The sequence below is a fragment of the Rhinoraja longicauda genome, chromosome 26 (assembly GCF_053455715.1).
Source record: "Rhinoraja longicauda isolate Sanriku21f chromosome 26, sRhiLon1.1, whole genome shotgun sequence".
Taxonomy (NCBI): Eukaryota; Metazoa; Chordata; class Chondrichthyes; order Rajiformes; family Arhynchobatidae; genus Rhinoraja; species Rhinoraja longicauda.
In genome coordinates, this window is record NC_135978.1 from 23,926,551 (window position 1) to 23,948,899 (window position 22,349).

Below are 22,349 nucleotides of genomic sequence, written 5' to 3' on the forward strand. Positions count from 1 at the left end.
TTCTATGTTCCCCTAGGTCTCTGTTCAGTAACACTCTCCAGGCCCCTGTGATTTACTGTGCCAGTCCTACCCTAATTTAACTTCCCATTTATACCTTCTATATAATTTCATACTTGTACGAGTCAAATTCACTGCCACATCTTGCAATCAACCAAACGCTGATTTGGTGATCACTTTGTGGAGCATCAGTATTCAGTTCAGAAGAGTGACCTTGAGCTTCCAATTGCTAAACATTAGAAATCTCCATGATTTATCTGTCCGTGGCCTCCTGCATTGTTACAATAAGGCTCTAGCCAAAGTTCAGGAATAACATCTCATCTTCCATTTAGGCCTTTTGCAGGCCTCCAGATTCAATATGAAATTCTCCAACTTTAGGTAACTCACTCTTGCATGCTTGATGTATATATCAAAACTGGTCACTTCTGACAGTCTTCAATCTCTGACTTGTGACTCAGCTTTTTCTCTTTTGATCAGTATAGTCTAAGGGGATTTCCCACACCCTGCCATAAGCAACACATAACAGACAAAAACACAAACTACAATTCTAACTGTCACAATTTATTTGGCCTCACCCCATCCATCCATCTGAAAATTGACTAGTTTTCACCCTTACCCAGTTCTGACAAACATTCTCTCATTGTTTCTCAATCTCCAGATGTTGATCAGCCTTTCCTACATTTTCTGTTTTAATTATTCCTCAGTAAAAAGCTTAATGTGAAATGAGACCTTCAAGTGAACTGCATTAATACAAAAAAAATGTTGGTCAACAATAGGTACCTGGGCAGATTTTTTTCTGTCAGTTTCCTTTATAGGGATGTCTATGAGATTGGTGTATCCTCTTTATCATATCATATCATATACATACAGCCGGAAACAGGCCTTTTCGGCCCTCCAAGTCCGCACCGCCCAGTGATCCCCGTACATTAACACTATCCTACACCCACTAGGGACAATTTTTACATTTACCCAGCCAATTAACCTACATACCTTTGTTAAACCTTACAAACAAGTCAATATGTTAACTACTTTAACCAGTTGTTTTTCTATTTATTGAAACATCGAATTAGCTATCATAGCACTTACATTGCTGTGATCGACAGTATATCATCGTTGTGATCTGATTATACCACATATAGGATCAATTTTGTCATAGAACTGCACAGCATGGAAACATGCACTTCAGCCCACCTGGTGCATGTTGACAAAATTGACATACCAAACAAATCTCATTTGCACGTTTGGCACATATCCCTCCAAAACCCTTTCTTAACCATATATGAATTGTGGAGCTCTGGCAGAAAAAATGGAATAGAACTAAAGAGGTCATCTCAAAAATAAAAAGGGATGAATGGCCACTTATACCTGGCCTGAACTAACTTTACAAGTTCTATCCATCAGATTTTTTTAAAAGATGGGAGTTTTCGCCCCCCAATAGTTCTCCTTTGTAAAGAGGCTCAAATACCTTAGAAAGACTTTGTCTCTCCATCACTCAGGAAGAACTGCATCGATCAAAAGTCTGCAACTACACAAATTTAGCCCATTAAGGTGTTCATTTATGAGTCGTTCCCAGTTTAAACAGCTTAAAGAAGAATTCAGAGAAATTAGTATTTTTAAAAAATGAATACAATTCTGTAAGAAATACCCTCTACACAGAAGTTAAGATTTACAGAGTATAGACAAACTATAATAGATGTATAGCTGTTTATATAACCTTGTGGTACACAACATGGAAATAATGGCGAAATTGTTTATTAAAGTAAATTCTCTTTTAAACACCCTTGCTCGTTACAAATCTATCCCATTGTGCTATTCAGATAACTCAAATATCCTTTGAACATCAAAAATCTACATTAGACGGAGTAACAAAACATTTCAAAACAAAGTATTCATTCATTCATTTCAAGAATTGCATATCCAAGTAAATGAACGAGGCCACCCACTCTCAGGAAATATCTAAAATATTAGTACCAATGATTATTCAAATACTACATTTTAAAATGGTAATGTTGGAAAGTTAGCCATCTTGGAAAACAAAACACATTTTTGAAAAGACTAAAACCCTGTAATTTATTTCGTGTTTGTATACACCTACAGCACTGGTTCCTGGCTTTAACAGTAGCCAATTAATAATAAAACTTCACTATAAAATATTGCCTGTGTTTCTAAAAAACATCCACTATAAATAAAAAGTACCAAAAATAGCATAGAAGAGCTAATCATGTGAAAATGAATTTCTTTAAACCCATATATTACTAACATTAGACAGCATAAATAGTGACTATAATCGTAATCACAATTCAGCATTATAATATTCTGCAATGAATGATCTTTTGGAATAGTACCTAAAATGGGTCATACCTAGTCCCTTTTCACCCACTGTTTAAAAACTGAATACATCCAAAGAAAGTAACAGGCAATTCATTCAACCCATTGTGGAGTTCTAAGACACCTGTTGAATACAATAGACCAACACACCTGCAACACATTTCAGAGAAATCACTGACATTGTGTAAAACTGCTCTCCAGTTCAGAATGCTGGATTTATATATTTTTTAAAACAAAGGTTTTCCCTTCCAAACAAGGACAATCCAAATGATTTTATTTCAACACATTACACCCACCTGAAACACATTTTGTAGTGGACACAACGTGCTGGAGTAACTCAGCAGGTCAGGCAGCATCTCTGGATAAAAAGGATGGGTGACATTTTGGGTCAGGACACTTCTTCAGACACAAAGGTATTCTTTCTGCACACATTTTGAAAGTCAGATTTTTGGTACTTACTACTCTACATTAACTCCAATCCTACAGCAAGTGGGCTAACATTTTTGAGATTCAATTTCATATTTAAGTTCTAATCCCAATTCAGTAATTGTGTAAACTTTTGGATACATCTAGCATCTACATCAGTCATTAAGCCCAGCACTTTAACTCCCCCTCCCATTCTGACCTCTCTGTCATGGGCCTCCTCCAGTGCCATAGTGAGGCCCGCCGGAAATTGGAGGAGCAGCACCTCATATTTCGCCTGGGCAGTTTGCAGCCCGGTGGTATGAACGTCGACTTCTCCAACTTCAGATAGCTCCTCTGTCCCTCCCTTCCCCTCCTCCTTCCCAGAGCTCCCTCTATCTTCCTGTCTCCACCTATATCCTTCCTTTGTCCCACCCCCGACATCAGTCTGAAGAAGGGTCTCGACCCGAAACGTCACCCATTCCTTCTCTCCCGAGATGCTGCCTGACCTGCTGAGTTACTCCAGCATTTTGTGAATAAATCGATTTGTACCAGCATCTGCAGTTATTTTCTTATTCTCTTAAATCTCTTCCCAAAACGTTTTGCTTCCCTCTCTTCAAACAAGCATTTGTATCACCTCTTCAGATTCCCAGCACCAATTCAACCTATCAATTAAAGGCAGTTCAGGAATCTCACACAATTTTTTATCAGTAGGTTCACAAAAATGTGCACTTTTACTAAACCCCTCCATATTCCATACTTGAGGTCCATGTAAAGAATTTAGAAAATATCCAAACCCATTTACTTAATCAAAACCACTTTTTTAAAGTCACAAAGATTAATCCACACTTCAGGGTCCTAATGCCCCACAGCTTCTATTTTAAGTATATATTGTATAAATGTTTTCTCCAATCAACATTGAATGGAAATATTATTGTGGGGATGCTCATTGTGGGGCTCTTATAAATTAAACACACCAGTTTAAAAGTCTGCACTATGGCGAGTCTGGAGGCTTGTACTTTGTTAAAGAAGTTTATTGCGGCAGCAATATTCAATTACAAAGGATAACAAACGAGATTACAGATAACCATTAACTCAAACTGTTCACATCGAAGTTCTCTTCCCACTGCCTGGTTTTTGGGCCCAAAGCCACCCTCTGACCTTGCTGGCCAATCAGCGGGTTCGACTCTCAGGACCAATCCCTATGGTCGCACCACCATGTGACCTTGCTGGCCAATCCGAGGGTTCGACTCTCAGGACCAATCCCTATGGTCGCTACAGCACTCAAGCAAATGTTATGGTTTGCTGATCTAATCAACTTAAGTGTGGCTGTGGAGCTGGTAATCATGCATTGATTAGACATGGAATGGTATATGTGCATTGATTTCACCCATGATACTTACAAGGACGAGAGAATTTCAAAATGGTTCAAGATCTTAGCAAGAGGGTGATATAATATCCAGAGGTGGAAGGATGAAACTCACTTTGCTTTCCACTCATTCTTCCCTGCGGTGACGCAGCTGCCTGGCCTCATCTTCGTCTCCGCATTCTAAATACAACCAGAAAAGATCCCTAAACAGTCCTTGTGATATCTATAACATAGTGGACAGGACTCACACATTTTAGTTCTCAAATTTAAAACAAAATGTAAACATTTTACAAAAGTGTCCCTGAATGTGTCGAGATGTGCCTGAAAAAATACTTTTCTAATGCACTGTTATCCTCCATTGGGAAAAAGAGAAGTGTAACATTTTGGCATAGATTTGAATGGCCCCAAAAACACTCAGCAGCATAATGGCGTCTGTTTGAGGAGTTTAATCATTGCAGCACCAGCATAAAACTGAGGACAAGAGGAATTGGAGTGCATCATCTCTGCTTGCCTGCCTTCCACCAAGGAAAATAGTTTACATCACATTTACATTTTATATTTCTTAAATTATTCACAATTTGAATTTTATTGGTTGCTTTAAAAATAAGGTTATTGTTAACACTTGTACAATGATCACAACAATTAACATACCAGCAAAATGGTCTGGGGCCTTTCTAATGAGCAACAGCAGGCAACATAATTGTCAATCATATTGTTAATGATCCTCAGGATTACACCTCAGACTTACTTCAAATCATTTACTTGCTTTATTGTGCTAATGTTAGGTTAAAATGACACTGGACTTCACCTTAAGCCATCACGCTGCTTAAAATATCAGGTCAAAATGCTTCAGACTTCAGATAATTCAAATTTTGGCAAAGCAGTGGTCTCAGGCTTTGTATTTTATATTTCAACGTTCACATTTTCTTTTCTCTCTGCTGGTACTTTCAGATAACTGTTAACTTCCTTTATTTATGCTCATGTTATTATTTACCAATACCTTTAATGCCTTCTTTATCATGGTCTGTCATCTGTAATATCTCCTGCCCTCCACCCTATTATAGATTTTCCTTTGTGTTCTAATAGCTCATCCCCTTTGTTTGCATCTAATACCTGCTTTATCTCTACAATACAATACATCTTTATTGTCATTGTACAGGGGTACAACGAGATTGGGAATGCGCCTCCCATACGATGCAATAAATTAATTAGCTAGTCAGTATTAATTTAAATTTAAACAACCCAATGAAACAGATTGGAACAGTTTTAAAACAGAATAAAGTGCAAGTAGATCTGTGCCGGTTCACTGTGCAATGTGACCAACCGGCTCAGCAGGACCGGTTCATAGCAGCCATGGCCCTGGGGATGAAGCTGTTCCTGAGTCTGGAGGTGTGGGCGTAGAAGGCCTTGTATTGTCTGCCCGATGGTAGATGTTCGAACAGACTGTTGCAGGGGTGTGAAGAGTCTTTGTGGATGCTAGTGGCTTTTCTGAGGCATCGTGTGTTGTAGATGCCCTCCAAGGCTGGTAGCTGTGTTCCGATGGTCCTCTGAGCTCTATGGGCTATCCGCTGAAGAGCTTTCCTATCTGCCTCCGTGCAGCTGAGATACCACACAGGAATGCCATGTGCTCGGATGCTCTCTATGGTGCAACGGTAGAAGGTCGTCAGCAGCTGTTGGGGTAGACCTGACTTTTTCAGTGTTCTTGGGTAGAACAGTCGTTGCTGTGCCTTCTTGACCAGCGCAGCAGTGTTATTGGACCATGTTAGGTCCTCCGAAATGTGAGTGCAGAAACTTGAAGCTGGACACTCTCCACACTGTCCCCGTTGATAAAGATCAGGGCGTATTCCCCGTTGTGTGACCTACGGAAGTTGATGATCAGCTCCTTGGTCTTGGTGGTATTTAGGGACAGGTTGTTATCAGAGCACCAGTCCACCAGGTTCTGCACCTCCGCTCTGTATTTTGTTTCATCACCGTTGGTGATCAGCCCGATCAACGTTGTGTCATCTGTAAACTTGACAATGGTGTTGGTGTCGAATGCAGGGACACAGTCGTGTGCGAATAGGGAGTAGAGCATGGGGCCCAGAACACAGCCCTGTGTCGTGCGGGTACTCAGGGTGATAGTGGAGGACAGGTGCGGGCCCATTCTCACTGCCTGCGGTCGCTCCAACAGGAAGTCCAGGATCCAGTCGCATAACGATGAGCTGAGGCCTAGCTGGTGGACAATAGACAATAGACAATAGGTGCAGGAGTAGGCCATTCAGCCCTTCGAGCCAGCACCGCCATTCAATGCGATCATGGCTGATCACTCTCAATCAGTACCCCGTTCCTGCCTTCTCCCCATACCCCCTCACTCCGCTATCCTTAAGAGCTCTATCCAGCTCTCTCTTGAAAGCATCCAACGAACTGGCCTCCACTGCCTTCTGAGGCAGAGAATTCCACACCTTCACCCCTCTCTGACTGAAAAAGTTCTTCCTCATCTCCGTTCTAAATGGCCTACCCCTTATTCTTAAACTGTGGCCCCTTGTTCTGGACTCCCCCAACATTGGGAACATGTTTCCTGCCTCTAATGTGTCCAATCCCCTAATTATCTTATATGTTTCAATAAGATCCCCCCTCATCCTTCTAAATTCCAGTGTATACAAGCCCAATCGCTCCAGCCTTTCAACATACGACAGTCCCGCCATTCCGGGAATTAACCTAGTGAACCTACGCTGCACGCCCTCCATAGCAAGAATATCCTTCCTCAAATTTGGAGACCAAAACTGCACACAGTACTCCAGGTGCGGTCGCACCAGGGCCCGGTACAACTGTAGAAGGACGTCTTTGCTCCTATACTCAACTCCTCTTGTTATGAAGGCCAACATTCCATTGGCTTTCTTCACTGCCTGCTGTACCTGCATGCTTCCTTTCATTGACTGATGCACTAGGACACCCAGATCTCATTGAACTCCCCCTCCTCCTAACTTGACACCATTCAGATAATAATCTGCCTTTCTATTCTTACTTCCAAAGTGAATAACCTCACACTTATCTACATTAAACTGCATCTGCCATGTATCCGCCCACTCACACAACCTGTCCAAGTCACCCTGCAGCCATATTGCATCTTCCTCACAATTCACACTACCCCCCAGCTTAGTATCATCTGCAAATTTGCTAATGGTACTTTTAATCCCTTCGCCTAAGTCATTAATGTATATCGTAAATAGCTGGGGTCCCAGCACCGAACCTTGCGGTACCCCACTGGTCACTGCCTGCCATTCCGAAAGGGACCCATTTATCCCCACTCTTTGCTTTCTGTCTGTCAACCAATTTTCTATCCATGTCAGTACCCTACCCCCAATACCATGTGCCCTAATTTTGCCCACTAATCTCCTATGTGGGACCTTGTCGAAGGCTTTCTGAAGGTCGAGGTACACCACGTCCACTGACTCTCCCCTGTCAATTTTCCTAGTTACATCCTCAAAAAAATCCAGTAGATTTGTCAAGCATGATTTCCCCTTCGTAAATCCATGCTGACTCGGAATGATCCTGTTACTGCTATCCAAATGCTCAGCAATTTCGTCTTTTATAATTGACTCCAGCATCTTCCCCACCACTGATGTCAGACTAACTGGTCTATAATTACCCGTTTTCTCTCTCCCTCCTTTCTTAAAAAGTGGGATAACATTTGCTATCCTCCAATCCACAGGAACTGATCCTGAATCTATAGAACATTGAAAAATGATCTCCAATGCTTCCACTATTTCTAGAGCCACCTCCTTAAGTACCCTGGGATGCAGACCATCAGGCCCTGGGGATTTATCAGCCTTCAGTCCCATCAGTCTACCCAAAACCATTTCCTGCCTAATGTGGATTTCCTTCAGTTCCTCCATCACCCTAGGTTCTCCGGCCCCTAGAACATTTGGGAGATTGTGTGTGTCTTCCTCAGTGAAGACAGATCCAAAGTAACGGTTTAACTCGTCTGCCATTTCTTTGTTCCCCATAATAAATTCCCCTGCTTCTGTCTTCAAGGGACCCACATTTGCCTTGACTATTTTTTTCCTCTTCATGTACCTAAAAAAACTTTTGCTATCCTCCTTTATATTATTGGCTAGTTTACCCTCGTACCTCATCTTTTCTCCCCGTATTGCCTTTTTAATTAACTTTTGTTGCTCTTTAAAAGAGTCCCAATCCTCTGTTTTCCCACTCTTCTTTGCTATGTTATACTTCCTCTCCTTAATTTTTATGCTGTCCCTGACTTCCCTTGTCAGCTACAGGTGTCTCTTACTCCCCTTAGAGTCTTTCCGCCTCTTTGGAATAAATTGATCCTGCAACCTCTGCATTATTCCCAGGAATACCTGCCATTGCTGTTCTACCGTCTTCCCTGCTAGGGCCTCCTTCCAGTCAATTTTGGCCAGCTCCTGCCTCATGCCTCTGTAATCCCCTTTGCTATACTGTAATACCGACACTTCCGATTTTCCCTTCTGCCTTTCCATTTGCAGAGTAAAACTTATCATGTTGTGATCACTGCCTCCTAATGGCTCTTTTACCTCTAGTCCCCTTATCAGATCAGGATCATTACACAACACTAAATCCAGAATTGCCTTCTCCCTGGTAGGCTCCAATACAAGCTGTTCTAAGAATCCATCTCGAAGTCACTCTACAAACTCTCTTTCCTGGGGTCCATTTCCAACCTGATTTTCCCAGTCTACCTGCATGTTGAAATCTCCCATAACCACCGTAGCATTACATTTTTGACACGCCAATTTTATCTCCTGATTCAACTTGCACCCTATGTCGAGGCTACTGTTTGGGGCCTATAGATAACTCCCATTAGGGTCTTTTTACCCTTACAATTTCTCATTTCTATCCATACTGATTCAATTTCTCATTTCTATCCATACGGAGTTTGGTGATGAGCTTGGTGGGGATGACCGTGTTGAAGGCAGAGCTATAGTCAATGAATAGCACCCTCACGTACGTGACCTGTCTCTCCAGGTGAGTCAGGACAGTGTGAAGAGCCAGAGAGATGGCGTCCTCTGTGGATCTGTTTGCCCTGTATGCAAATTGATGTGGGTCCAGTGAGGCAGGGATGCTGGATTTGATGTGTGAGAGGACCAGCCTTTCAAAGCACTTCATGACTATAGGAGTTGGGGCAACCGGACGGTAGTCTTTCAGGTTGGTGATCTTTGCTTTTTTCGGCACCGGCACTATGGTAGCCGACTTCAGGCACTTGGGGACCGTAGCCAGAGATAATGACAGGTTAAAGATCCTGGTGAACACCTCAGCCAACTGTTCAGCACAGTCCCTAAGTACCCTTCCTTGAACTCCATCCGGGCCTGCAGCCTTTGCCTGGGTTGACCCTTTGCAGAGCGCGTTGTACTTCATGTGTGCTCAGTTGCAAGACTAGTCCCTCCGCCTTGGCTGGGGTTCTTCCACTCAAGGTGGTGTTGCCAGTTTTGAAGCGGGCAAAGAAGGTGTTTAGCTCGTTGGTTAGTGTGATATCTCTGTGAGGGCAGGCAGGGCTGCTCTTGTAGCCAGTGATGTCCCTGACACCCTGCCACATGCTTCTGGTGTCCGTGGTATTGAAGTGGTCTTCCACCCGTTGCCTGTGGGTGTCTTTGGCACTTTTTATATCTTTGTTCAGGTTTGACCTGGCTGAAGTGTCACCAGATTTAAAGGCATTGTTGTGTGCCCTCAACAGGTTCTGTACCTCCTTATTCATCCAGGGTTTCCGATTTGGGAACATCTTTATTTCCTTGTCCTCCGTGACATTCTCCACACAGCAGTTGATGTAGGAGAGCACAGTGGATGTGTATTCCTCCAAGTCTACCTCGGAACCGTAGGTCGCCTGTTGTGCAAACAGGTCCCACTCGGTGCGATCAAAGCAGTCCTGGAGTTGTAGGGTGGCGTCCTCGGGCCATATTTTGACTCTCTTAATTGTAGGTTTGGTCTTGTGGATGAGGGGTTTGTATGCGGGCAGTAGAAGCAGTGAGAGGTGATCAGATTATCCCAGGGGTGGGCAGGGGAGGGTTCTGTAGGCGTCCTTTATGTTGATATACACTTTACCAGCGTGTTTGAGCCCCTGGTAGGGCACTGCACATGCTGGTGGAATTTGTGGAGCGCGGCTCGTAGGTCGATCTGATTAAAGTCCCCGGCAACAATGAAGGCACCGTCGGGGTGGGCATCCTGCTGCTTGCTGATGGCCGAGTGCAGCTGTGCTAGCGCTAGGTTAGTATTATCCTGTGGGGGAATGTATGTGGCCATGATAATGACCACAGTAACCTCTATCTTATGTAGGAAGGAACTGCAGGGGGGAATAAACTGGAGGCAAGAAAAAACCAGAAGAAATATGTAGGAAGGTACTGCAGATGCTGGTTGAAACCGAAGACAGACAAAAAGCTGGAGTAACTCAGCGGGGGTCAGACTACATCCCTGGAGAAAAGGAATAGGTGACGTTTCGGGTCAAGACCCAGAAGTCAGGGCCGGCAACAGATAACCTCAGGAAGTGTGGAGCTCATAATGACCCATTCCTGAAATGTTAACTATGTTTCTCTCCACAGATGCTTTTGATCCACAGCACCTTTTCCTTTAAATTCAAATAAGCAGCATCTGCACAGGTTTGCTTTTGAAATGTTGCTTATTTAGTTGTACTGCATTGCAAAATAATGCATTATTGTAAGGAGGAAATATTTCCCCAATTAAATTGACAATGGCACAAAGATGAAAAATGGTGCTTAGTCAAGGGAGGCTGAATTAACAACTTGATTTAACCCTAATCTTTTTTCAAACACCCTGTCCCCCCACAACCTTCTGTTTCAACAGTTTTGCTCACAATGTTTTTGTAAAATGCTTTATGCATGAGCACTTTAATAACGTAAATAGATACTTTAAAATTAAATACATACACCCATAGCCAACGGACAAGCAATTATTATAAAAATGGGGCTTTAACAATAAAGCATATTGAATTTCAAACCTTTTGTTTAGCTGCAGCTTATTATTTATTGTACAGAAAAGATTTATATTTTGAATATGTTGATAGCTTACTACTTTTATTCATTTTGTTAAAGTGATAATGGATAGGTTAAAAAACCCAATAAATCATCAAAACAAGGTTGTGACATGAATCTGTAAAACTAAGTACCTCTTTAATCCAAGGCAAATCTTTACTACATAATGTCTCACTGATTTATTTGAATGCATAAAAAGTATTAAAAATGCTGTAATTTCACTTATCAGGGACTGCCCTGTGTCTTAGACAAAATCTCATTTTGTAATCAAACAAATATGAAAATAACATGAGGTTGCCATCTGCTTTTATACTGGGACCCATTGATAACCTACGAGTTTTAGTAGGGCATCACTTTCTATTCAACATATTAATTATATAGTTTTGATTTCTCAGTACAATTTCCAAACAAGTAACATGCTGTTTATTAACAAAGGGTTACATTAAATTAGACACAAGCTTATCTCCCTGAGATCTTGACACCAAGCCAGACTAGTGCGATGACAATCTATGAAGATTATTCTAAAACTCCGATAATCCGCTATCTGATTATTCAGAAATCCCAATGGTTCAGCATCTGGCTCACCAGATGCTATTTCCAGTGCTCTTTGTAAACTCATCGGGGCCCTGTTGCTAGCACTCATTTTACACTCACTGGGGTTCCATTTCCTGCACTCCCTTTAAACTCACCAGATTCACTGGAAGAATTTACGAGATGACTGTGTAGCATCTAAAACCAAGTGAATTTAAATGTATAAAATAAAAACAGAAAATATTGGAAATAGTCAGCAGATCAGGGCACACCTGTGGGAAGAGAAGCAGTGTTAACATATAAGGTTGAAGATCTTTATAAAATCTGGGAAGGAAACAAAAGATTGTTAAACTGCAGGGGTGGGGAGGGGAGGGGAGGGGGGAGTTTCTAATGGGGTGACCACATGGATTAACTATAAACAAGGTTATCTGGGCAATGAGTGGTTTTAAGCACCTTGCTAGATCTGATGAAAGGTCTTGGACATGAAACGCTTGCACTGTTTCTCTTCCCATAGATGCAGCCTGATCTGCTATTTCTAGCATTGTCTGTTATTATTTTAGATTTCCAGCATCAGCGATTTTCTTGTGTTTCATTGAATTAAATTATTAGTAGCAGAAATATCTAATAGTCCAGATAATTTGCCAATCCAGCATCACAAATGTCCTGAAGGTACTGGATTACTGGAGTTTTACCATATGTACATTTAGTTATGCTGGCAATCTATGAACCCAGTTCTCAATAGGAATTAACCAAGGCAAAATTCCCATTGAATAGGTCACATGTAGATCTAAAGTGATAAAAGGTAAATAATTTCATTGTCCATTCTTATACTGAATATAACCTGCTGTATGATAGATTCTATTCTTTTGACCTCCTAGAATGTTTAGTTTATTTAGAGATACACCATGGAAACAGGTCCTATGGTGCACTGAGTCCATGCCAGCCATCAATCACTTGTTCACACTAATTCAATGTTTTCCCACTTTCTCATCCTCTCACATGCAATTTCACAGACGCCTATTAATTTACGCATCTGCATTTCTTTGGGATGTGGGAGAAAAGATAATTTAAGAAAAATACTGGAGTGTATAAGCTAAACTGCTCCTCCCAGAGATACTGCCTTCCTTGAGAAGATAATGCCATCATCTCAAACAAATACCACTCAACACATGGCAGCTAATTAAAGTAACAAATATAGAAACATAGAAAATAGGTGCAGGAGTAGGCCATTCGGCCCTTCGAGCCTGCACCGCCATTCAATATGATCATGGCTGATCATCCAGCTCAGTAGCCTGTACCTGCCTTCTCTCCATACCCCCTGATCCCTTTAGCAAAAAGGGCCACATCTAACTCCCTCTTAAATATAGCTAATGAACTGGCCTCAACTACCTTCTGTGGCAGAGAATTCCACAGACTCACCACTCTCTGTGTGAAGAAATGTTTTCTCATCTCGGTCCTAAAAGACTTCCCCCTTATCCTTAAGCTGTGACCCCTGGTTCTGGACTCCCCCAACATCGGGAACAATCTTCCCGCATCTAGCCTCTCCAACCCCTTAAGAATTTTATATGTTTCTATAAGATCCCCCCTCAGTCTTCTAAATTCCAGCGAGTACAAGCCCAGTCTATCCAGTCTTTCCTCATATGAAAGTCCCGCCATCCCAGGGATCAATCTGGTGAACCTTCTCTGTACTCCCTCTAAGGCAAGAACGTCTTTCCTCAGGTTAGGAGACCAAAACTGCACACAATACTCCAGGTGCGGTCTCACCAAGGCCCTGTACAACTGCAGCAGAACCTCCCTGCTCCTAAACTCAAATCCTCTTGCTATGAATGCCAACATACCATTCGCTTTCTTCACTGCCTGCTGCACCTGCATGCTTGCTTTCAATGACTGGTGCACCATGACACCCAGATCACGTTGCATCTCCCCTTCTCCCAATTGGTCACCATTCAGGTAATACTCTGCTTTCCTGTTCTTGCCGCCAAAGTGGATAACCTCACATTTATCCACATTATATTGCATCTGCCATGCATTTGCCTACTCGCCTAATCTATCCAAGTCACTCTGCAGCCTCCTAACATCCTCCTCGCAGCTAACACTGCCACCCAGCTTCGTGTCATCCGCAAACTTAGATATCTATAACTTAAATATCTATAACTTTCAACATAAATCTTTTCTTAAATGGTGTTAATTGATATAACTTTAACCTTTATATACATTGATCTATTTCACACATTTGATAAATGGAAAAATAACTTCAAATCGTATTTTATCTGAGACTTGTTAAACTCATAACCCTTGTGATGATACCGTTTTGTAACCAGATTTGATTTGGTGACAATCCCTTTAACACAGCTGTGACAGATGCTTAATTTAAAACCACCTGCAGTTAAAATTATATTCTTAAGCATAACATGAAACAAATGTCAAGGTTATGTTTGGTGATTGCTGGGTGAATTTATTTGTAGCACTTTGTGATTGCCAGTTTCTATTGAATTATGCGAATTGTAACTCAAATTTAAGAAGTCCCAGCAACCATATGCAAGGAATTTGAGAAAATTGAGAATCATTGTGCTGTTTTCAAAGGAAGAGATCAGACCAGTTAACTCTCACAGTTAGTAAGTATAATAAGGGAATCATTGTGTATATAAAGATGAACATTTATTTCACAGCCCTAGATGCTCTTGACAAGATAGTGATGAGCAATTTTCTTGAACAGTTGGAAGACACTGTCTCGGCAACAATGAAGGGGTGGCAATGTACAATCAAATGCGAATGGCAGGACTTGAGGAAGCCTGGAGACGATGGGATTCCCATGGAGGAGGCATATTTTGGCATTGCTGTCAAAGGCACACAACTCAGTTAAAAACAATGGGCTTTAAATAGTAAATAAAATGTAAAGCTTCCGATCTCCCACAGATTATTTATTGGGCTGATCCAATGTATCCCACAGATGGTGCACCCTGCAGTCATGGTGGTGGAGTAAGTGTCACTCAAGTAGACAGATTTGATTTGGGTGCTGTCAAGGGTTTTGCATGTTGTGACTGTACTCATCCAGGCAAGTGAAGAGTTTCCATCATACTCCTACTATGCCTTGTAGATTATGGAGAGGCTTCGAGAAGTCATAAAGAGACCCTAAGGCATAATACCCAGCCTCTGACTTGATAAAATGTCAATTATAAAAGAGCAGATTTCTTTTTTTTTGCACAGATTTGGTTAATGATATTATAAATACCTGTGTGAGCTATATATCTACTAGTTCACATATTGTCTAAAAGGATTGCATACTGCTTAAAGTCTAAAACAAAGTTTGGTTTTGGGATGCTTTACTCATTGGATCAATGGGAATTCCTGCAGAAACACCAAATAGGTTAATTGCTAAGTTAATTTAAAGACAGAGACTTGCTATCAAAACCACATCTAGATATTGGAACCAGATTCAAGCGATGAAGCAGAGTCACACAAATCCAAAATATCTTGTGTCCTTCAATTTGTGCATTCACAAACAAGCTAAACTTCTGTGTACCTTCATTCAACGGATCGCCACTCGGTCTTCAGTCCTTAAATGAAAGCCATTCATTGGTGAGTTTACTGTCTCTTTAAACTTAGTCCATTGATCATCAATGTCTCACATCTCAGATGACATGAAGTCCCTTTTAAAGGCAGAATGTAAATACTGTCCCCAGTATTCCACATATTCCCAAAATAATTGTTAACCCATCTGGGGCTTTGGTCGGTTGGACAACTTCAGGTTTCAAGGAAAGGATAAATTAAATGTGCAGGCAGTTTTAGTTAAGTTTAGTTGAGAGATACAACGCGGAAACAGCGACCAGCGATTCCCCACACAATAACACTATCCTACACCCACTAGGGACAATTTTTACATTTACCAAGCCAATTAACCAACAAACCTGTACGTCTTTGGAATGTGGGAGGAAACCGAAGTTCTTGGAGAAAACCCACACAGGACACGGGGAGAACGTACAATCTCCGTACAGCCAGCACCCGTAGTTGGGATCGAACCTGGGTCCCCGGCACTGCATTCGCTGTAAGGCAGCAATCTACCTCTGTCCCATCGTGGCCGTTTACGCCATTACTATACACCTCTTAACAATAGGTCAAACCTACTTAACAGACACCAGGTTAAGTGGAACCAAGGCAACTAATAAAAGTGCAAGTTCCTCATTAGGGAACAAATAGCAAAATAATTAAATAGTTACAGCACCATAAAAAATGTTTCATAATATCGAAAAGAAGACCAGCAGCAATCAAAGCTGATTAGATTTTATTCATCAGCTCAATCATTTATTCCACTCACTGTTACTCGTTATATTTACAGTAACCAACCTTAATATTTTTGGTATTGCAGAAAGAAAACCTATAGGCTGAATTTAAAATTGATCGAGTATAAGTTGAGCATAAACTTTAGCATAGCAGAAAACGTGTTCTTGGAAATTAATTTTAAAAGTATATGCCAAGATTGTCCAATGCATTAGTTAGACCACATGTGCAGCCATGCATAATTCTCTTTACTTAAAAGGACATTCAACCACAAAAAAACGCACACAAAAACAAAACAAATGATTCTGAGCACGAAGGAAAAAAGGCTAAGAATTGATCTCTTCAGCAACTAAAATATTAAAAGGTTTAAATAAGGGAAATCGGAAGGACAGAATAGAACATCAGGTAATGAATATGAAGTAGTAAAAAGTAAATTGAGCACACATACTCAAAGGAGCTTGGGTGATAGGTTTCTGAAATAACTTCCATCACGCAGAATACAGAATACAGTTGGATATTGGGCTCAGCAATAGAATGCCACAGAGACAGGTTTCAGGGACATGAAAGTTTTTTTCAGAGATTGACCTTTTTTTAATTATCCTATTTTGCTTCCAGTGAGGTTTATCTCTCTACTCAGCCTATGCGTTTTGCTTCCCCAGTCAATAAAACGCACATCCTTCTCACACTGGCAACAATTAAGAGATAATTACTGTGCCCAAGACTTTACAAGAGGGAAATGGAGAACAAGCACCTTATAAAGATGGACTTGTATGAAAATTAAAAATGGCACTTTCATCTTTTTCTCTCTTAAAGAGCCATGGAGAATTATTTCAGAAGGTTTTGCCTCCAAGCAGAAATGGTAATATGACAATCTTATTCTCACTGTGTTACTACAGTCCAATTTAGCTTCCAACAAGTATGTATGTTGCATTCAAGCCTCCCCCACAACCACCACTGTGAAGAGATTCTATTGTATTGGCATCCAAATTCATTGAATTATTTGGGTGGAGTGAATATCTGAAAAAGTAGATAGTTTTGAAGGCTGTAAAGGAGTCTCCATGATTTTCCTTCCACTCTTTTAAACAGGTCCACCATAAGTTGAGCATATACTTTAGCATAGCAGGAAACTTGTCTTGGGAAATGAATTTTCAGAAATTATGCCAAGACCATCCATTGCATTAGTTTGACCACATGTGCAACTCTATACATAATTACTGTTTTGTTCAACTGTGCATTTTCTTTATGGTCCGTTTACAGGCTTGAGTTCTCATAACTCATCATTTCATCTTCCATGAATTCCTGTATCCTGGAAATTTCAATGGAAAAATATTTCCAACAGTGTTATGACATAGAAAGTAATAAAAGTAACATCTTGCAATGTCCTCCCTTCCTGTTACTTTTGGAGTTTGATTTCTTCAGCAGCTCAAAATGGTTAATTTTATCTCTTTCAGGGGGAAATCAACAGAATGGTGTGTAACTATGTCCATTAATGTTACCCTGCCCCACCCCCACTGCCATCCTCACCCACCCTCCTTCCCCATCACATTCAATAAGTAATATCAGGCAGAGTTTAAAACAAAGATTATGCCAAGCATTTGGCTTTCATGATAGGTGTAGAAGGCAGTGAAGAAAGCTAATGGCATGTTGGCAGGCAGTGAAGAAAGCTAATGGCATGTTGGCATTTATGACAGGAGGAGTTGAGTATTGGAGCAAAGAGGTCCTTCTGCATTTGTACAGGGTCCTAGTGAGACTGCACCTGGAGTACTGTGTGCAGTTTTGGTCTCCAAATCTGAGGAAGGATATTCTTGCTATTGAGGGCGTGCAGCGTAGGTTCACTAGGTTAATTCCCGGAATGGCGGGACTGTCGTATGTTGAAAGACTGGAGCGACTAGGCTTGTATACGCTGGAATTTAGAAGGATGAGAGGGGATCTTATTGAAACATATAAGATTATTAAGGGATTGGACACATTAGAGGCAGGAAACATGTTCTCAATGTTGGGGGAGTCCAGAACTAGGGGCCACAGTTTAAGAATAAGGGGTAGGCCATTTAGAACGGAGATGAGGAAAAACTTTTTCAGTCAGAGAGTTGTAAATCTGTGGAATTCTCTGCCTCAGAAGGCAGTGGAGGCCAATTCTCTGGATGCTTTCAAGAGAGAGCTAGATAGAGCTCTTAAAGATAGCGGAGTTAGGGGTATGGGGAGAAGGCAGGAACGGGGTACTGATTGTGAATGATCAGCCATGATCACATTGAATGGCGGTGCTGGCTCGAAGGGCCGAATGGCCTACTCCTGCACCTATTGCCTATTGTATGAGGTTAAAATTGTCTCATAAAAATCATTGGCCATTGCCTCAAAGCAGGTAGTAGGACCTCATGGGTTTTCAAGAAAGATCATTAATCCGAAACGTTAACTCTGTTTTTCTCTCCATTATTGCTGCTTGCACTGCTGAGTATTTCCAGTATTTTCTGCTTTTGTTTCAGATGTTCAACATTTTCAGTATTTCCTGTTCTGAGTAAGTTAATGCTTGTTTTGCTTGTAAAATTTTCACTCAAACTTTTGTCAAATAAAATAAAAACTGGAGCAGAAACATCATGGCCTCTTAAGAGAAAAGCTTTGTAGGCAAAAATGTCCTAGTTGTTGTATAATAAACAAATAATTTACATGGTGGTTGCTAATCCCTTTCAGGCCATGAAGTTTACATTTGCTGCTTTCACAACTGTAGAAACCTTACTCTGTCTGGCTATTGTTCAGAGAGGTCCATATCCTGCCGTCATTAGTGCTGACTCCTGTTTCAGAAGACAAGAAAGGAAATTACAATTTAATGAATACATCTGCGCTTCTGTAAACATTTTAAACTTAACTCTAAAAGAAAGTTCTGAACTTATATGAGTTTTAAATCAGTGAAATAGCTCTGAAAAGTGGCTGTTGCTATAAATGCCTAAATCTACCACATTAATGGCCAGATGATCTACATTTAATTGTTGAAGGATAAATAATGGCCAGGACATTGAAGGTAATTGAGCTCTCTTGTTCATTTTCAAAATGATTCTGAAGAGGGCAGACAATGCAACAATTCAAACTCTTACTTGAATAATGTTATCACTCAAGTGTTGGCCTACGCTTTGCAAGGGACGAAAAATAATAACTTTAAAATTCAAAGGCAAGAGTTTGACACCCAAGTATTCAGTTCCAATGGATGCTGACAACAAGTTCAAGTACTTTGGAAAGCAAATACCTGAGCTGAGCAAAGTTATTTTTCACAAGTATTTAGAACCATTAAATGATTACAATGCATGAAGTCATTCAGCCCAAAATGTCCGCCTTGGCTTTTTAATCAAAATAACTCATTAATTCAATGGCCCTTTTTCCATAGCCTTACAGAAATGTCTTTACCATATCTCTATAGAGTTCTCTCTTGCAATACTACAAAGGTAGCTATATGGAAATGGAATACACATCAGCACTGAATGATAGAATGAATAACTACTGCAGATCCTAAATTAAGATGTTTTCAATGTTACTTTCACTGATACTTTATTGTCATATGTTCCTACATATGCTTTGTTTTGCATACAACCTGGTAAAATCATGTAGCAAATATCACCTAGGCAGTACACAAGTGTCATCACGTTTTGGTGCCCACAAAGTTAATAAAGTTCACCGAACAGTCCTATGTACTAACTGCCAAATCAAAGCCCATTATCCAATGGGGTCAAAATCAATAATGGTGAATGCAGCAAGCTGTGTTGAATGTTGACCGAGGCATAGTTATTAGTACAAGAGGTGAGACTATGATGTGGAGTTTAGATTAATGAGTAAATGTAAGAATTATTTTAAAGGGTGATTTTAATTGGAATGAGTAATTAAAATTTTAGGACATCTTCACTTTGTTGCTCAGTAAAACAGAGAGCAGCGTTAGTATCTCTGATAAATACAATGCATAATACCCCATTTTGTTAGATGTGACTCACTGAAATGGGTGTTGGACATAAATCATGATTCCTAGAAGGGCTTTTGTCAGGTCAATATTCTCCAGACTGTAAATTGAGACAGGAATGGCTTATGAGTGGGAAGTCAATTTTTACAGATTTCATCAATATTTCTTTGATGGAATTTCCTTTATTGGTTGAGAATGGAAATGTGGGGAAAATAAAATGGAATTATTGCAGTAGTTTTTTGTAAATGGACAATTGATGATGGCAAAGGGTCAACCCACGCAAGGCTGCAGGACCGGATGGAGTTCAAGGAAGGGTACTGAAGGACTGTGCTGAACAGCTGGCTGAGGTATTCACCAGGATCTTTAACCTGTCATTATCTCTGGCTACGGTCCCCAAGTGCCTGAAGTCGGCTATCATAGTTCCGGTGCCGAAAAAAGCCAAGATCTCCAACCTGAACGACTACCGCCCGGTTGCCCTAACGCCGATAGTCATGAAGTGCTTTGAGAGGCTGGTCCTCTCACACATCAAATCCAGCATCCCTGACTCACTGGACCCACATCAATTTGCATACAGGGCAAATAGATCCACAGAGGACGCCATCTCTCTGGCTCTTCACACTGTCCTGACTCACCTAGAGAGACAGGGCATGTACGTGAGGATGCTATTCATAGACTATAGCTCCGCCTTCAACACGGTCATCCCCACCAAGCTCATCACCAAACTCCACCAGCTAGGCCTCAGCTCGTCATTATGTGACTGGATCCTGGACTTCCTGCTGGAACGACCGCAGGCAGTGAGAATAGGCCCGCACCTGTCCTCCACTATCACCCTGAGTACCGGCACACCACAGGGCTGTGTTCTGAGCCCCATGCTCTACTCCCTCTTCACACATGACTGTGTTCCTGCAATCGACACCAACACCATTGTCAAGTTTGCAGACGACACAACGGTGATCGGGCTTATCACCAACGGGGATGAAACAAACTATAGAGCGGAGGTGCAGAACCTGGCGGACTGGTGCTCGGAAAACAACCTGTCCCTAAATACCACCAAGACCAAGGAGCTGATCATCAACTTCCGTAGGTCACATAACGGGGAATATGCCCCGATCTCTATCAACGGGGACAGTGTGGAGAGAGTGTCCAGCTTCAAGTTTCTGGGCACTCACATTTCGGAGGACCTAACATGGTCCAATAACACTGCTGCGCTGGTCAAGAAGGCACAACAAAGACTGTTCTACTTAAGAACACTGAAAAAGTCTGGTCTACCCCAACAGCTGCTGACGACCTTCTACCGCTGCACCATAGAGAGCATCCTAACGCATGGCATCCCTGTGTGGTACCTCAGCTGCACGGAGGCAGAAAGGAAAGCTCTACAGCGGGTAGTCCATAGAGCTCAGAGGGCCATCGGAATACAGCTACCAGACTTGGAGGGCATCTAGAACACACGATGCCTCAGAAAAGCCACCAGCATCCACAAAGACTCTTCACACCCCTGCAACAGTCTGTTCGAACTCCTTCCATCGGGCAGACGATACAAGGCCTTCTACGCCCGCACCTCCAGACTCAGGAACAGCTTCATCTCCAGGGCCATAGCTGCTATGAACCGGTCCTGCTGAGCCGGATGGCCACAACGCATAGATCAACTTGCACTTTACCCTGTCTAAAACTGTTACAATTGTTTCGTTTCGTTGGGTTGCTGTTGTCTAAATTACTTAAATTATTGCATCGTATGGGAGGCGCATTCCCAATCTCGTTGTACCCCTGGGTACAATGACAATAAAGATATATTGTATTGTATTGTATTGTATTGTATGATCTCAGCAAGCTGAAGGTAGACACAAAATGCTGGAGTAACTCAGTGGGTCAGGCAGCATCTCGGGAGAGAAGGAATAGGTGACGTTTCGGGTCAAGACCCTTCTTAAGACTGAAAGGTCTGTTTGCATGCTGTATTATTCTCCAACTCTATCACTTTTGGGATTCTATTGGTGGGTGCCTCTTTTACTGATGAAACATTATGGCAGCAAAATGGAAAAGAACCCAAGTATCATATGCTACAGTATGTTATGAATCACAGTAACATCTGAACAGTGATCATTTTTGTCAGCCCTATAGAATGGATATTTATAGGGGATAGGTATGTAGTTTTATAAAATGTCTCTGGACTTAGAGATGTTGGAACACTTACATCCACCCCGAAGACCCATAACCTGATTGATTACACATTGAATACAGGAACATAAATCATCCAACTGCATGTGGTTGTTGGAGTCGAATATCATAGAGCACAGAGAAATGACAAATTTAAACACATAAAGACTGTCTTGCAATAACACGTTTTCAGGAATCCAATTAATCTAAAATATTATAAGTCATTTGTTTACAGTTTATCTATGCTTCAAGTTTAGGATTTTTGTGAGTTGGAATGTGAAATATATCTTAAAATGACTTAAACTGCTTGTGAAAAAGAAATATGAAATATGAATCAGTGACGTGGAGCTACCCAAAGCAG